Below are 18845 nucleotides of genomic sequence, written 5' to 3' on the forward strand. Positions count from 1 at the left end.
GCAACCGGTTCAGAACTCAGGATAGAATTTGTTTGGAAATCAATGTTATAGGAACTAGAAAAAGAAAGTTTATCATTCATGTTTGCAAATTGTTGAGAATCCTCCCCAGCTCTGGTCTGCTCGATATTCATATTATTATGACTACTGTTTTGGTGCTCATCATTATTTTTCTGTGTTTTCTTCTTTCACCAGGGGCCATCAGAACTGTAAGTAATGAACAAATTTTTATCAATGATAAGTGCTTGACCAAAGTCAGAGATAGACATACAGTTAAAACTGATTAAAACTGAGCAAAGGACAACAAACACTCTCAGTTTAATATTTTCTCTGCGGTATTGTACACATATGCAAAAGACAATGGCTATCAGTAGGTGTTTGAGGTGTGCACATATACCAACTGCATATGGTGGTGGTATCCTCTTGATTCCAATATCAGCAACTGAGGCAAAAATTGGATGAGCATCTTGCACAATATTTTCAACCAGAAACAATAAAGCTAAACATAATTATTTGCATAACACTCCCCCTTTAGATTGGTTCCACTTTACTTGTCAGTGACCGTGAAGGGACATTCCTGTTATGTTTAAAATGGGAGACTTCATGTTGGATGGAGCAAATTCAATTTTACTAAAAAATATATGTTGGTGGTACAGGCTTGGGTATGGCAGGATTACATAAGTTTTATTATATATGTGGAAATCAAGTTTATATCTGGTTACTAATAGACTGGTTGGGATGCTGTTATATAGGCTGTGCAGTCTCAGCTGTTGAATGTACAGAGACTTTACCTAGTGGAATGATTCACAATGCTCACCAAAAGAGAGAGGCAAAGGACTTTAAAATTACATTTGGGAAAATAGACGCTCCTTGGGTTTATTACACAATAAAAAAATTGTATTTAAAGAAGTGTCACACATGGATGTAGATGATGGTGTTATTTCAGCAGCAGGATTTCTGTCTGCTTATGGGGTAATAAAGTCAGACTGGGAGTTGAAAAAACTTCCTAAACTATTAGAAATATTCAGCAATACTACCTTTGAATCAATAAATCAGATTACAATTGAAATGGCATCCATTTGCAGTGTGGTGATGCAGAACAGAATTGCTTTGATTTCTCCCTTGCTTCTGGGGTGGTACATTCACACTCAACAAAATGGAGAGCTGCTCATTTATCCCTGATAATGAGAATGCCATTCTCAGACACCAAGAAATTATACAGAAGGTTGTGGGGCTGTCTCGTGCGAAAGACTGACAGCTCTCAATGGGCATTGTTTACTAATTTGTTTTCTAGGTAGGAGGAAGTATTTTGAAATTTTTCATTTTGATTGAAATAACCATTATTCATTTAGGTATCAATTTATTCATGTACAAAATGTTAATTGAAAAGCTTCTTGAATCTAGAAGTATCAAATTGCAAAGTGTGCTCATTAAAATTAGAGTAGAAACATTGCTACTATCTGCAACTGAAGAAAGTCGTAATGAAGAAGACAATGACAAGGAAAGTGTATTAAGAAACTTTAGACTGATATATGATCATTTCTTTTGGACAGAGGTTGAAAGTGAAAAAACTTTAAACTGCCTTTTATTCCCATCTAAACATATGCATGTGTTTATTTCTCACAAAACCATTTTTCCTAAGCATTTCTATAAGCATTGAGCATGTCAAGGACAGAAAGAAATAGCATGCAATGAATGTTTGATTGCATGTGAAAAAGTGTCAAACAATTTTGAAAACCTGCTGTTATTGTACAGTTACTAGAAAATATATGATTTCAGTAATGCCTCACAGCATCAAATGGGAGACTGTAAAGGGAGATTTGTAAGATGGAAAAATGTTTAGTGTAGACATAATATTTTATCCTTTTGGAATCCAGGTTGTTTCAAGATGTATCCTGGCAGTGTGAAATTATCTTCTTTTACTGCCAACATGAATATTGCCAGCATGCCAAGTTCCAGCGTGGAAGATAGAAACTTGTTCCTAATAAAGAAAGGCACAGATAAGGGGCCTGCAGATATTTATTAAGTAAAATAATACAACTGTGTTTAATTTTAATTAGTGTATGGCTATTTAGTTGAAAACACAAATAAGTGACACAAAAATTAAGATTAAGCAGCTTGCTTGAATTCAAACTTTACGTAGTGTAGATATGTAGAACTGTGCAGGAAAATGAACATTTGACTGAAAAGGTGGTGTTTGCGGGAATGTGCAAGGTTCTATTATAATGAGTAATGTGAACATGTCAGTGTTTGCAGGTTAGGCTTAGGTAAGGGGATAAATTTACTGTTGCTACCATTTCGTGTTATGTGTGTACCTTGTCCTTTTGTCTTTATTAGTTGTACTGTTAGGGAAAGAGTTTTTTACTAATGAAATGTAATGTATAGGGTTAGGGGCAGGGGTAATGTTAAGGTTAGGGTTAATATGCTTGAGTAATTTGGGGGGCGAACATTACATTACTAAAAAGTCTTCCCCCGAGAGAACCACTGTTCAAATTATGCTTGGTCTGTATGTTGCAGCTGTGTTTGTTGGAGAGAAGTTGTTAATATTCTGTGATTCTCTTATTTGGTTTGTCAGTCATTTGCATTATAACTCCTGTTTTGTTAGTCATTTGTATGGAATATTTGTGTTTTTTTGACCAATGACGATATAATATGTATTTATATCTGTATATATATATATATATATATATATATATATATATATATATATATGTATGTATATATACGTGTGTGTGTGTGTGTGTGTGTGTATGGTTTTATGTCAGAAGCTCAAGTTTTCAGAAACTCGAAATTTATATTGCTGAGATAATATAATCAAGTTTCTGAAAACTCGAACTTCAGAAAACATCAAAAATCCACCTTTTTTCTACATTTTTACCCCATGCAACCCCCCCACTCCATGCATATTATATATACCAATTCCAAGATCGCACTACAGTGGGGAAAATGGTAAATTCCCCAATCCTCACTGTACCCCGATCTCCATTCAAAAGCTTCAAGTTTTCAGAAAATTTATCATATGGTCTCAACCATATCAATTTCAAGTTTCTGAAAACTTGAGCTTGTGATAGGGACCCATATTTATTGATATATATATATATATATATATATATATATATATATATATATATATATATATATATATATATATATATATATAAATAGATATGGGTCTACTTTGATTCACTGCAAACTCATTTCACTGAATTTCAATTCACCCTCAAAAAATTGCTGAAAGCTCAAATGACTGAAAACTCATTTCACTGAATCATATTTCACTGAATGTAAGTACTGTTGGGCAAATAAAATGTATATGCCCTTTTCCCTACTGTAGTGCAATCCTGGAGTTAGTATATATAGTTGGGGGGACAGCCCCCCCCCACATTGGGGGGTGTGGGGGACGTAGCCCCCCACCTACTTAGCATTTATATTTTATAAACATATGTTGTGTTGTTTCAATTTAGTTACAGTAATTACATATTCTTTCTTTCTTCACTTTTCTTATATGACATATTGGCTTTAACTGGCAATTTACTTATCACCAGTCTCCATAAAAAAATCTTGATATTCTGCCATATTTTTACAAGACAGGATTCTTGTTTTAATAGCTGTTCTTATCTCTTCCTGTATATCTTTCCAATGATACACATAATATTTATACATACTATTCTCATACCATATCTTGCTGTCATTTTTAATCTCCTTCATATTAATTTTCCATATAATTATTTTTTCTTGATAAATTGTAATGTCATCATACAAACCTTTCTTTTCTCTTGAAAGTCTGAAATAACTTTCATCCCTTTTCATATTTATCTTAAATATTTGCTTAACAAATCTTTTATCATTCATTTTTACCCATTTAAAAATGTTATGCAAATTTAATGATGGCATATGCACTATTGGGTTCATCAGTCATCTCCCCCCTTCCTGTTTGGGCACATATAAAGTACCTCTTTTCATTGGGTTAAGTCTAGAACTCCAAATACAAGAAAAAATTAAGTGCTTCTTTTTCACAGTTTAACTGCAAAGAAAATACACCAGCAATGTATTTCATACTTTGTTATTACAATACAACTTATTAAATATGATTTTTTCTGAAAAGATACACAAAATGTTTTCTAAAATATACATGTATTCCTTACTGATTTTATTACCTTTAACAATTGTCTTTCTTTTATTTCTTGCCTACCAAAATCTATACCCAGCATTCTTACTTCTTCAATATTAAATTGAATACCTTCTACATGACCTACAAAACCCAACGTGTTACTTGTTTCTTTATTCAAAGACATACCAGTGAAGTACAGACATTTACTTACACATTTAAGTATGTTTCATACCATTTATATCATTTGCAATCATTATGATGTCCTATGCATACAATAACATTATAGGTATGTTGAGAACTTCTTTGGTTACATAACCTACATCTTTCAACGTATTTATATTATATACAACTACATTCATCAACAGTGTAAATAATATTCTATGTAATGCACATCCTTGCCTTATAATATTTACTTCATCACTTAACCATCCATTAACCATCACAGTTATAATATTATTTTTATATACAGATATACATACATTTATTATTTTATTACTTATATTATAAGATTGAAGTATAGCCCATAATGTTTCATGATGAATGGTATCAAATGCTTTATTCAAGTCTCCTACTAAAATGTTAACTTGTTCCTCTTTATTTATATCATTTACAATTTCCGTTATTATCAATAACAATTGTTGACTATCTCTTCCTTTAATTCTATATATTTTCTCTATTATTTTATTCACTTTTACCTCCATCTTTTGTTGCAAAATTTTTATGAAAATCTTATAATCTGTACTATTCAATACCACAGTTCTCCATTTCTTTATATCTTCTCTTTCTCCTTTTTTTTATATAAATTTAATTATGTCAGTACATAATCCTTTCTGCTGGAATCCATTTTCTAACCATTCATTTAAAATTTTGGTAAAACATCTTTTCTGACATCCAAACACATCCATATATGAATCTACTTCTAATACTCAAATGGCCATATCATTGAATTTAATTTTCCCGTGACGAAAATTGTGAAAATGAAATACATGAATGAAAAATATTCCCCAGGGCAAGTAAACACTTGCTCAGACTTCAACAAAACACACACAGGAGTATATAAAACTCACCTAGGTGGGGGGGCTATGCCCCCACACACCCCCAACTATATATACCAATGCTGGGATGGCACTACAGTGTAAAAAAGGGCATGTTGGGCAAGTACTTACTTACTCTGGGAAAAATTTGCCAGTTGGGTATTTCATTTTTGCACTTGTTGTCTTGTGAAAATGAAATTCAATAACATGGCCATTTGAGTATTAGAAGGGGATCCCCTTATACATAAGATATTTAATTCCATCAGGCCCTGCTTATTATATTCCATAATTTGAGAATTCTGTCTACTTCCTCTATTGTTATGTTCTTTCCTAATTCTTTGTTGTCTGTTCTCCTAAGGACTTTTACCTTCCATTCTCTTTTTTGCTGTAGCTTTATATCTGCAAACATCTCTTTAACATGATTCACTATGATCTTCATTATATCTCTTTGGATTTTTATGTATTTTTCCCAGTAAACTACTCCTATACAAAGAAATTTGAAGAGGAGTAGATACATGCTTGGTTTTCTGTTTCTTTTTGACAGGAGAAATTAGGCCAGCTGTGTTACTAATGGAAACCACTGCTTACCCAGGAATGGGCACAGTGTTCTGACACAACAGGGAAACCTTCCTAGTTCCCTCTCCCAGGACCAACAAGAGTGGTTCTCCCTTACCCACTAAGGGCAACAATGCCAGTAAGACTACGAGTCCATAAAAGTTACTTTATTTATTTTTATTTATTTATTTTTTGAGAGAAAAAACACAGTAAAAAGCATTTTCAAACACTATGGCAGCTCCACAGCCTTGAAATAAACACAGTTTCTCCACAGGGAATAGATAACACTACTTTAAAAATGTCAGAAATGAGTGCTCCATTTAAAAACACAGTTTTGAGACAATCCAAAAAACACAACAATCTGAGCTTTAAAATAACTCTCCTGAAGAGGAAAGTAATAAAACATCAGCAAAAAATAAGAAAATGGAAGTTTTCTTCTTCAAAGGAATGTATCTGCCCAGCTAAGGAAATAACAAGCTATTTGTCAACCCTTAAAAGCCTCTGAGGCACATACTCTTTGGTGGCAGTAAAGGTCTGAAAAGCTTTGTGCCTAAACATGCCTTTTAGTCAGCTCAGCTCAAGCTGCTTGATAGTTTTGGCACATGGAACGTGCCCTGAGGTTTTGGAAGCTGATTGGGTGTTATATCCTTGGCAGGATATAACCCATATAGCTAAGTCTACTGCAGCAGTGATCAATATAAAGAACATTATTAGTATAATTAGTGTTGGCTGTATGCAAGGAGCCACTGACACGAGTAAAGTGTTCATACTGACAGGGGGATGTCCAGGTGGACTGGATGCCCATCAGGGTTTATTCTGAGCTCACTTCTGTTCATACTGGTGATGTTCAATGTAAGCAGACAGGTCAGAGGAGACAAATCATCAAAGTTGCTACAACCCATACCTCTTAAATTATTTGCTCAAAAATTCTGGACAAAGCTAAATGAAATGGGGGTGCAAGAGGCCAAAATAAGGGACATATTTTAAATATCACTCATAAAACTTGGAAAGTTAAAAGAATAGCAAGTTTTGCATTAGTATGTATTTCCTAAACGATGTGAAGTCTGAAACTCAAATGTGTGTCATTATTTAGCGACTATAATCCTCAACAATTTGCCAGAAAATTAGTAATTTTACAAGGAGTAGCCAACAATATGAGTTCAAAAATTCTGTGAAATTTTGGACATTTGAGAGGTATGAAGTAGATGATGTGACACTGCAAGCAACCTCCAAACAGGAACTTTAACAAATGACACTTTGGAGTTTGAATGCAAACTTGAAGACACAATGGATGAAACTGACTGCAGAGATGACAATGGTCATGGCAAAAAATGGAGAAATCAGAAAAAGGCTGAAAACTGAGACAGAAGAGAAAGACAGTGGAACAGTTTAAAAGCTTCAAGTATGTGGGAGGTGTGGTGGAGAAGAAGGAAAAGTCTATATGAGGAGGTTAAGACTAGAATCAGAGGTACTGCAGCCGACCAGCATAAAGTGTCATGGGGAGTACTGTACACAAAAATGCCATTGAAGCTAAAAGGTAAGGTACACAAAATTGCGTTGTGAGCAGTGCTTCTGTATGACACAGAAACCTGGCAAATGAAGGCTTGGAAGTTCAGGAGACGAACTGTTCAAGATGGGTAGTGGGATGAAATGTACAAAGAAATAAGGGCATCAAAGCAGATGCTAAAGTAGACCCAGATGCAGAGGAGGTCAAATAAAACCAAATGTGGTGGTTCAATCACATGTACAGAAATGTAAAAGAGTGAAATGAGAAATGTGGTGATTGTTGATGTAATATCCCAACCTGTGTAAAACCAGGAAAAGGTGAAGATGATGATGGTGGTGATAATTATGACTCCATTTTAAATAGTCAAGAAGGATTAATGTTTCTGACAAAGGTTGAGAAAATAAGTAAGGAAAGATAAACTGCTCTTTTATCACATTTTACTTATAGAAGGGGATATTTGGGGTAAAAACTGTTTTGATGGGTATAACGTTTTGGTCTTAATTGTTGATGTCACGGTAGTTGATAAACCTGCTCAGTATTGAAAAACATGTCAACAGAGCATGCTCACTGACTATTGTACTCATCAATACCACACATAGCAACCATTTGCATGCACAATCATACTCGACCCACAAATACTAATAGCTTTCCTCAAACCTAAAAAAACACCAAAAAAAAAAAACTCCAGACACCACCAGCTATTCCCAAATCTAAAGCACCAAACAAATATACCAGGCACACTTTTAATAGAGAATAATGCCACACACACACACACACACACACACACACACACACACACACACACACTCCTTGTTGTAGGCAAGACTCTAAACCCCTCGAATTGCTATAACCAACTCTGAGATCATACTTACTTTCTAGCAGTTGGTGCAGACGGCTAAGGCTGTGAGACATAGTTCCTGTGGTATAGGATTTGATTTCCTCAGCTCCCACTTGCCTACTATGTGACCTTCAATAAGCCACTCAGAAAGTCATTGCTCCTGAGTCAACACTGAAAAGAGATTGTACATGTCCTATTGGCCTACCTGGTTAACAAATGGTATCATTATTGCCTTGTGGAAAGTGACACTAAGGATAAAGAACTGCCCAATCAACCATCTCGCACAAGCACCTTTCACAAAGCGCACACACTCTAGCAACCACTTCTAAGCATATATCCTCCTACAAACAGACACACACACACATACACACACACACACACACACACACACACACACACACACACACACACACACACACACACACACACACACACAAAACTCCATTCCACTCACCAGTGAATACAAACCACATATCCCATATGCATTTATATATTGCATGTAACAGATCAGTCATTCCAACATATGACATTGGGGGGTGTAATTGTTAAGGTATTTACCCCATACAAGGTTTTACTCACACCTCTAAGGAAAATTGACTAGGCTTAAAATGGCCCACAAGAGTAAGTAACATATGTATTCCCTTTGTGGCTTGTTGCTGTAGGAGTATAATTCTTACTGCAGGTGTGAAAGGTTCCGGGTTCAAATCACAAACAAGCCCACTGTTTTATGTGGAGAGCAGTGCTGAGGATCAAGGTCCTACCCTGTGATTGAGCTGAATCCTGAATTTAAGAGTTTATGTGGCTCATTCATCTAGGGGAATGATCCTTACTTTGGGTGCAAGAGGTCCCAGATCCAAATCCTGGACAAGCCCTTTGTTTAAAATGGGACTATAGTTCTATGATAAAGCATTTAACTACAAACCAAGAAGTTCCTGATTCAAATCCAAGTACCCCTACCACAGTAATCTTTGATTATTTATCTAAAATTTAAAGAGGTGAGAAACTGTGAATAACTAGGTTTTCAAAAACAGGAAAGACATTTTTTTTTATTATTTCAATTCTGCTTAAATGTTTAAGTGAACTTGTGACCTGTGTGGTGAAACCATTTTGTACTTTTCTGCTCTGTTCCATTTGATTGCATTTTTTAGTTTGTTCTGCAACCTCAGTCTTGTATTTTACTTAGCAGTTGAGGGCAAACTGTGTTTCTGCACTTCTATTTCCACTAGTAGAATTATTTGTAGAAGCTATCAGTTAGTATTTTAAAATCTGCTTAGCCAAAGTCTTGTAGTTTAATTCACAGTCGTAGCAGAAACACATACTATTGCCAGATGTGTGCTTTAATCATTTACTACATTTTTTCCATTAGCAGTGTTGCTGGTAAACTTCTGGTAGTCTGGTGTCTTAAATTGTAGTAGGAGTTCAATAGTAAGAGAATTGTCTCTGCTCCAGTTTGTGCTTCATTGCTTTTATATTCCTCTTATCATTTACCTGCTTGCATTCTTAGTCTGCCTGATCCTTCACTGAGACATAAAGATAAAGTTTCTGAAAGAGCTCCAATTCTGTCTTTATTTGATTGCTAACCTCTGTAGCGACCCTGCTTGTTCCTTGAAATTTTCCAGATCTCTCCCACCATTCTGCTATTGTTGTTCTATACCATTGTGTCTCTGCCCTCCACCCCTTATGGTTATGTGATTCTCAAAGTGCCTCTCGTCCCTCTTTCGTTGATATTGATTATTGTATAAGTTATTTACGTACCCTTCCCACCCATTGTATTCCACAGATCCATGACACCGTGTGCCCACCCAGCAAACCAGCATTGTTCTTGAGTAAAACTCCTTTACTACATACTGTCTCCTGCTCATTTTCCTGAAGTTCAGCAATGATTTTAATCTTGGTCTGCATTCCAGAAGTGTTTTACTTGTGTTTAATGCCATCCAGGCAGAGTTAAGTACCTTTGATTGCTAAATCACTCAAATTATTTTGAGTGATCCCTTTTGTTTCCTGCTTTTGCACTGCGGTGGTGGTGCTGCGCTAGCGTTGTCACCTCACAGAAAGACGTTGTCCTGTTCGATTCTCAGTTAAAGCGTCTTCTGTGTGGAGACATGCGTGAATGGGCGTACCTTCATTGAAGGTTGTGCGTCAGAGCTGGCAACTCGGTACGTAAAAATCTACTGCCAATCATTAGCGGACCGGAGTTCCGCTGTGGCGACCCCTAACCGGGAAAACCCGAAAAATACAACAACAACTTTTGTTTCCTGCTTTTATGTGTGCATTTCATTGAATTCTTCTATGTTTAAGTTCTTCCTCTCACTGTTATTATCTTGAAATTACTTTCAGTAAGGGATTTCTAGCTAGTAGTTTAAGTGGTTTGTGTTAGCATTGAACTTATGAGTCTCTTCTGTTATGTTGTTAGATCAGGAGGAGTGGATTTGTTCATTTTGTTGTTGGAGGTGTTTGCCTGGTCTATCTGAGTTGAGAAATACACAAAAGAACTCATAGTATGGTCATTTGCTTGACCAGAGGGCTCATTATTTAGTTTTCTGTTTTTTTCTGTGATGTTATAAATTTTGCATGTTTGTGTGGGTTAGCAGTGCCCTATACAGTACCAAACACATAGAAAGCAACTTTTCTCTGTAGAACAGTCCATATAACCCTAACCTGTAAGCAGCAATATAGTACAAATATATTCTGCTCCAACAAGCTTAGAGCAGCGCATCAGTTGGCAATACTTACAGATTTAGTAGAATTCAGTATTATGTAAACATTAAAGTTTGTATAATTTAGTACCGTTTAGCTTAATCTGCCCCAATAAAGCACCCTTATTAGTCTGTACAAAAAAAACTCCCTTAATAGACTTCTAAACCCAATATACCAGAGTCTATATTAGAACACCGAAGTTTCAAAACTTTGAATGTTCTAATATCGAACCCTATTCAACGAAAATTGAAAACATCAAACATACAGAACACATACACACAACACAAGCACACCAAACAAAAAGCAATCCACACACATACACCTAAAATCTTACACCTAACCCTACACTAAACTATACATACACCACTAACTATCCACTTACCTTACCCAAACCCTAACCCTAAGGTCCATCACTATTGCACACTCACCTCACCCGTGCCCTAACCGTAACTCACCTACCCCACCCTAACTCTCACATCCACACAATCACACACTTACCTGACCCGCGCCCTAACCCTTACTCACCTAACCTGCCCTAACCCTCACGTCCACACAATCGCACACATACCTAACCCGCACCCTAACCCTAACTAACCTAACCCACGCTCAATCGCACACTTACCTGAACCCGACCCGTAACTTTCCACCACAGCACTGAAAATACAGAAGCAACAGAAACAGACAACCAAATTCTTTCCCTAGGAAAAAAATTTGGTTTTCTGTAGCTTTGATATTTTCAGCGTTCGCTGAATACGGGTCGATATTAGAACATTCGAAGTTTTGAAACTTTAATATTCTAATATAGACCCATATACCACACCCTTGTTGCTCACAAACCAAAGGAATGGACAGTATGGACATGCAATTTCCTAACGTCTGTGAAGCCAGCTTGGTGGATAAGGGCAGCATGAGAGAATGTAGCAGTTGCCTCATGTTTACTGACAGCCACTTGATTCTTAAAGAATCAGACACAGTATGGGTGAAGTGTAATAACACAGTGACACAGGAGGCTAAACTCTTGCATACAAGTCCACATCGCATTGTTGAAACTATGCACACAGCACCCACCTCACAAAATACACAACACACACACATATACTAATGTATGCTGAGGCACTTAAAAGCAATCTTCCTAATCAACAAAGATCACTTAGATCACCCGCTTTCAAAGTTTTGTGGGAGGCTGGCATAATGGTTAAGGTGTTTACCATACAAACACAAGATGCAGGGTTTGATTCTCACATGGGATAATTGGTTAAGCTTAAAATGGCCCACAAATGCAGTTAGTCTAGTACTAATCTATGATCCTATGATCCTATGCCTCAGCAAGCTCAAAATAACCAAAAAAATTAATCACCTAACATCACACATACTGTCACTCTCAGTGGCGCTCCAAACACTAAGCCCCTAAGGCAAGCAAGCACACTAGGATTCTTATCATAGGGGAGTCCATTGTAAGATATACTGATGCTCCTCTAACCAGACTGAGTAAGGAGAAGACAACTGTTGGCTGCTTATCTTGAGCCAGGATCTGCCAATTCACACATGCACTCAAGTCATTACTCCACAGGTACCAGCACGATTCCATCAGAGTCCATGTAGGTATAAATGAGCTGAGATTTACCTCTCAGGACTATATGAATAGAGACATTATGGAACTTTCAGACTATGTGTCTCAGACTGGCACTGAACAGCGTATTACCATAACCAAGCCATCATATGAGCTAAAACTGATTGATTTCAACAAATGTCTGTCTTTCTGGTGTCATTCTAAGGGGATCCAGTATTTGTCATTATGGTACAACATTCTCAATTGACCATGTTGCTTTGCCAGGGATGGTCTGCACCTTTCCCCTCTAGGCTTTCAAATACTAGCTAAGGCTGTCCACCCCCCATAGTGCCAAATTGACAAACCTACTGACAAAATCAATTCTACAGAACCTCAAGGTATTACTGATAAATGCCCAGGAGCATAAAAAAAAAAAAAAAAAACTACACTCTCTCCAAGCCCTCCTCACACTTGAGAATATAGATATCTGTGCAGTTACTGAGACATGATTTAAAGTGGCATGGAATACCCTGGCAGTGCAAGGTTTCAGTGCCTTCCACACTTTTAGAATAGTAGCTGCACAAACAAGGGCTAAAGGTGGAGCTGTCTCAATATACATCAATAACAAGCATACCTTTAGGGTGGTCAAACATGATGACATGCTGTAATTCCTCCATGTGCAGCTCACCAAAGGTTTTAGCACCAAAGTCAAAACCACTTACCATATCCTAGTTAGCTATAGGTCATCTTGCATGTCTCAAGAAACTCACAATGTATACTTGGATCTACTGGAGATAACATCTAACCTAACACTCTACTCATGGGAGACTTAAATTACCCCTCTGTGGATTAGGAATCCTACATAGCCTCAAATCTACATGCACAGAGATTCCTGGACTTCCTAAATACAAACACCCTTGACCAAATAGGAAATCCACCCAATACAGGCTCCAATATATAGGACCTCATGCTCACAAATAGGGAAGAATGTTGCACTCCCTAATGGTTCATACTCCCTGGTAAGGTCTGAACATAAAGCTGTCTCATTCAAAATCAAAATCAACTATTGCAAGGTAAATTACCTGTTATTAAGTGATGGTTTGTCAAAATTCAGTGTCCCTCTAAAACCTGAGAATACACCTGCCTATGCTGAATTGCTCTCAGAAACTTTGTACAACCATGTCAATGGGTCCATAGAGGCTGTTGTACTTATCAGAAGTAAGCTCAGAACTAGTCCCAGAAACAAACCACCCTGGTGGCATCCCAAATTAAAAAGAATGTACAACAAACTGAAAAAAAAATTATGAAAAAAAAAAACAGGAAGGGTAATTCCCGTAAAGATAAAAACTCTCTCATTATAGTAAATAGGCAACTAAGAGAGGTAGTTAGGTCAAACAAAGCCAACTTTGAAGTTACAATATCATCTCAGGTGAAAGATAACCATAATGCCTTCTATAGCTATTTCAGAAACCTCAAGGGCAGCATACAACAATGTGGTAAACCGGTGGTTAATGGTGCCACATTCACTGAGCCTGGCAATATAGCGAACCTGTAAGAGGACATTCAGTTCTGATTTTACCCCACCCACCAACCCCCAACTATCCCCCCAGTAATACTCTCAAACATAACCCCTTCAATTATAATTAGGTAGCATGTACTGGCTGCACTCACTAAAGCCAAGAAACGGTCTCAATGGGCCATAATAACATCCCAGAATGCTTCCTAAACAGTCTAAAATATGACTTATCAGGACCCCTGAGTCATTATTTAACTGCAATCTTAAAACTGGATTTGTGCCCCATGAATGGAAGACTGCAATGGTCATTGTCCTTAATAAGGGAGGACCTTCAACAGATCATGGAAACTGCTGACCCATTAGCCTGACTAGTCTTCTTTGTAAAGCCATGGAAAGAATTATCATGGAAATGATCAACTAGGTCACAGGAGACCTCCAGTGACTGGATCCATCCCAGTTTGGATTTTTTCAAAAGAAGGTCATGCCCAAAGTACATAAAAACACATTACCACCTCCTTTACACCCCATAGTAGTTGGGAATGGATGGATTACATAAACTTTGTCTGTTTATGTTGAAAGGAAATTAAGACCTTTGGTTGCTGATATTCCTTCCATACTAAGAGACACGTATCAACTGTTAGAAGACCTAAATATTTTTGATAAAGGCCTTCCTACAGATTGCCTCTTGGTTACTATGGACGTTAAAAATCTGTTCACATCTATACCCAATGCCTATGGTACAGAGTCTTATTAAAGACGGCAATAAATTTGATGGTAATGACCAGATTTTACTTAATGCCTTGCTAGATCTAAAATTAAGCAATAACGTTTTTATGTATGATAACGACTTATTTTTGCAACAGTGGGGAGTGGCTATGGGCACTCCCTGTGCTAACACCTATGCAAACTTAGTTGTTTATTATTGGGAATGTATGCATCTTTTTAACAACATAAAATTTCAGAAAGTATTGTTATATAAGCGTTTTGTAGATGATGTCCTTATATTTTGGAAAGGTACCATAGATGAACTTATGGCTTTTATAGAACATTTGGAATCAACTACATCTTTCTTTAAATTTACAGTTGAATATTCTTATAATAAGATAGATTTTCTAGACATTACTATTATAAAGGATGAACATGACTCTTTACATACTTCCATTTATAGGAAATCTTGTTGGAAGAACACGCTTTTACAGTTCAATAGCATGCACCCCAGGCATGCATTTTATAATATTGTAAAGAGTCAATTTATTAGGATTAATAAACTATGTAAAGATGCAGATGATCTATCAACACAAAGTCATCTATTAGAGCAAATGTTCATAGAAAGGGGCTATGACCCAAAGATGATATCTTCAGTAAAACAATCTCTCCAGGCATCAGCAATTTTGCACAACACTAGAGATAGGACTAATGTTATACAGGGCACTTATATACCTAGGAAACATGTTGTTAATTTTAAAACTAGATTTACTAGTGATAATAAATTCATTACCAGTATTATAAATAAAAATTGGCACATTCTTTTAACGGATGCAGAGATTAAGAAATTAGTAGGTGAAAGACCTGCTTTTATATATACTAATAGTAAAAATCTTAAGAGGTTATTGTGTATAGAAAAAACTAATGACAAAGAGAAAGGAGTTATCACGAGGGTTTTACATAATAAATTAGGTACATACCCATGTCATGCATGTAACATGTGTTCCTATATCACAAAAGAACAAGTTTTCGTACACCCTTCAATTGATTTTAAATTTAAACCTGACTTTATAGCCAGTTGTGAAAGTACTAACTTAATATACTTAGCGGACTGCCAAAATTGTAAGGCGTTCTATATAGGAATGACAACAAGGTTTTTAAAAGAAAGAATCTACAATCACCTATATGATATCAAGAAAAATGATCATAAGAATGCCTTATCTAAACATGTTAGCAGTAATCCTGGACATATCTTTAGGTTTAGAACATTACAGCTTGTTATACCTAGCAAAAGGAAGGGTGATACTTTCAACGAATTAGAGAATATTGAATTAGGGTGGATATTACATTTCAAAGCACATTATCCACCCGGGTTGAATCAATATGTTAGTATTAGATCTTCGTTAAAAAGACGGAGCTTGAAATGATTCATTTATATTCTACACTTGTTGTTCTATATTAAATTGTTTTATTATATATGTTTTATCTTTAATAAACATAGTAGTGCATACTTAAGATATACTATACTCAAGACTATATTTATAATTACATTTTATATTAAGTAGCTTTATACTTTTCATGAGTTAAAGAGACATGTCTCCTCTATATGTAGGATTGCCTTAAATTTAGACCTTATGAATTCATTGACATATTTAAGGTTGTATACATATGTGTATATATTTTATACAGATTTAGTTTTATTCTAGTTTAGCGATTACAAACACAATAATAGATCCTTATACAAAGTAATGTCAGTAAAAGTTAATTTATAGACTGGCTTGTTTAATTTAATTTTATTAAGCAAAGATTATATATAATTAGTATTTATAATTATTATTTATATCCAGATATTAAGCATATACATGTATACATTTTTAATAAGTTCTTACGTTTGCATTTATATAAAATATAGACTAAGCCTGAGCTTTTATACATAAAGATCCAGATATACATAGTTCTATGGTTTTATATATATATATATATATATATATATATATATATAGGTATATATATATATATATATGTATTCTATATATATATTTTTATATATATATTTTTTTACCAACTAATCTCAAACTTCATATATATATTAATTTGAAAAATGCTTGACAGTAAGACATCTCTATCTATATTTATATTTATACACTTTTAAGATTTATATAATCTAGCGGTCTTTTTGATATTACTTATTATATGTTTTATGTTTGCTTTCTATTATTGTTCACTAGGGACATAGTGAATTGCTTCAACATAGTTATTTTGGAAGTGCATGTTACTAGTTCATTTGGCTTTTGCAGTTTGATATATTGAAGTAGTTTCGACTGATTGATTTTAATTAATTTTAATTAATTTTATCAATTAGATGATTGATGTTATTATTATATGATTGTCTAATTAATTAGAGCACTTTGCTGTATATAAGGATCATGGTCTTGTTGAATCATTAGATCTGAAGAAGCGTACAGTGTGTACGCAAAAGCGCTCATCTCTGTGTTTGTTTGAATAAAGAAGCTTTTTTCATCATCGTGGTGGTCAATACTCTGGTTTGTTCTACTGCATCTTTTTTCATTTTGCGGAGGAGACCTTTGGGAGCCAGCTGAGGTTGTGTGTTTAGTTAGCCCCCAGTAATACTCTGAAACATAACCCCTTCAATTATAATTAGGTAGCATGTACTGGCTGCACTCACTAAAGCCAAGAAAACTGTCTCAATGAGCCATAATAACATCCCAGAATGCTTCCTAAACAGTCTAAAATATGTCTTATCAGAACCCCTGAGTCATTATTTAACTGCAATCTTAAAACTGGATTTGTGCCCCATGAATGGAAGACTGCAATGGTCATTGTCCTTAATAAGGGAGGACCTTCAACAGATCATGGAAACTGCTGACCCATTAGCCTGACTAGTCTTCTTTGTAAAGCCATAGAAAGAATTATCATGGAAATGATCAACTAGGTCACAGGAGACCTCCAGTGACTGGATCCATCCCAGTTTGGATTTTTTCAAAAGAAGGTCATGCTTACGGAATCTGGTGAACTTCTTTGAAGAGGTCACTAATGCACTTAATGAGGAAAAAACTGTGCTTACAACCTACCTAGATCTGGCTAAAGCATTTAATACAATACCCAACTCAGGTATTCTCAACAAACAGAAGTAGATATAAACCCCTTTATAACATGCTGGATAGCTAGCTGGCTCACTGATAGGGCCCAGGAGATTAGAATCAGTGAGGCCACCTCCACCAAGAGACCAGTCATCAATGGAGTCCCCCAGGGCTCTATGCTAGGCATACTCCTCTTTGGCATCTACTTTTCAGATGTCAAAGGCCTCTGGATAACCAAGTTCATGGATGATTGCAAACTGGGAGCAGTCACTGAATCCTCCCAAGACAAGAACACCCTTTAGGAAGGCCTAATACAGACAATTGTTTGATGCCAAAGCAATGGCTTAAAATTCAGTAACAAGAAATGCACATTATTAGTACTTTTGGGAAGTCTGCCACCCCAGGTAACTACATCATCAGTAAAACACCCTTAAAAGTTAATTCACTAGTCAGGGATCTGAGAACTCATATAGCTAGTAACCTAGCCTTTGACCAACATGTGTCCAAGGTAGTAAGAAAATCCTTCTATGTTTCTCAACTTATAAGCAAGGGCATGGCATCTAGGTCCAGAGGGGTCATCATACCACTGTACTAATAGAGTATAATGCCCCTTCAGTATATACCTTACCAGACACATGCGATAACTGGGCTGTCCGCAAAGTTTCCTGACAAAAAGAATACAGGGAGTAAACACGTCTTACACTGATAGCCCCAAAGCCCTGTCTCTTCACTCAGTATCATACAGGCTTCTGAGAGGTGATCTTTGCCTAGCATACAAATCATCTCTGGACCTTGTTTTGATGAATCTTCTGCACATCTGGAAAACAAACAGCATCAGCACTATGAGACTAAAAGAGTTACATTTTGCTTGCAACATAAATAGGACATGTCAGAGACATATATGTTTCTCAGAGAATTCCCATTCAGTGGAACAGGCTTCCCATTCACATGAAGCAAAGTTCCTCCTTATCTCTATTTAAGTGCAACTTGGACTAATGGATGGGTAAATGGAAATTCACCCCAGTCTGGCTCCTACGTCTCTGATGGACAGAGACAGTCAGTAAATCACCCTCTATAAATCAAATATAAATAAAATTTGTGTGTCGCATTTGAGTTGCAAAGCCCAAATTTATTAAAAAATTAATTAACATTAAAGCCCTAGTGATTGTGAGCCTAGTATACACCTTTGAATCTATGAACCTATAAAACACACACATTGCAAACTTCCAGTCACC

Source organism: Protopterus annectens, chromosome 2.part0 (assembly GCF_019279795.1).
Source record: "Protopterus annectens isolate FY-2018-M chromosome 2.part0, PAN1.0, whole genome shotgun sequence".
Taxonomy (NCBI): Eukaryota; Metazoa; Chordata; order Ceratodontiformes; family Protopteridae; genus Protopterus; species Protopterus annectens.